Source organism: Etheostoma spectabile, chromosome 9 (assembly GCF_008692095.1).
Source record: "Etheostoma spectabile isolate EspeVRDwgs_2016 chromosome 9, UIUC_Espe_1.0, whole genome shotgun sequence".
NCBI lineage: Eukaryota > Metazoa > Chordata > Actinopteri > Perciformes > Percidae > Etheostoma > Etheostoma spectabile.
The window spans coordinates 27499376-27499669 of record NC_045741.1 but is presented as its reverse complement, the minus strand read 5'-3'; the positions used below and the strand labels follow the sequence as shown (position 1 = coordinate 27499669).

General features: G+C 44.9%; 1 protein-coding gene and 1 long non-coding RNA gene across 4 annotated transcripts in view; both read right to left on the bottom strand.

The window, feature by feature from the left end:
• The window catches only part of LOC116695664 (uncharacterized), an 813105-nt gene that overhangs the window by 269212 nt on the left and 543599 nt on the right, over window positions 1-294 (bottom strand). The gene's annotated exons all lie outside the window — the stretch shown is intronic.
• The window catches only part of LOC116695629 (galectin-9), a 14243-nt gene that overhangs the window by 7641 nt on the left and 6308 nt on the right, over window positions 1-294 (bottom strand). The gene's annotated exons all lie outside the window — the stretch shown is intronic.

The window sequence follows — 294 nt, the reverse complement described above, 5'->3', positions numbered from 1 at the left end:
CACATTGATTAGGGTGACTGCTACTCTTCATCAGTGTTAGCATTGCTGGCGCAAGCACCGCGGCTTCTTGATGCTCTTTAGTAACGTTAATGTTAGTGTTGTCAGTAGCCGTCGTGAAAAAGGTTGATACCTTTGGAAGTTTTGCTAAAAACTTTCTGCTTTCTTCCCGCTTCTTCCTTTTTTCAGAACTACTTTGGTAGCTTCGCTTCATTTTTCAACTGTCTGTAGCCTCGCTTACAGCACGCGCTGAGCCGTTTGTTCACAAACACACGCAGATGCGCAGTAGGATAATGG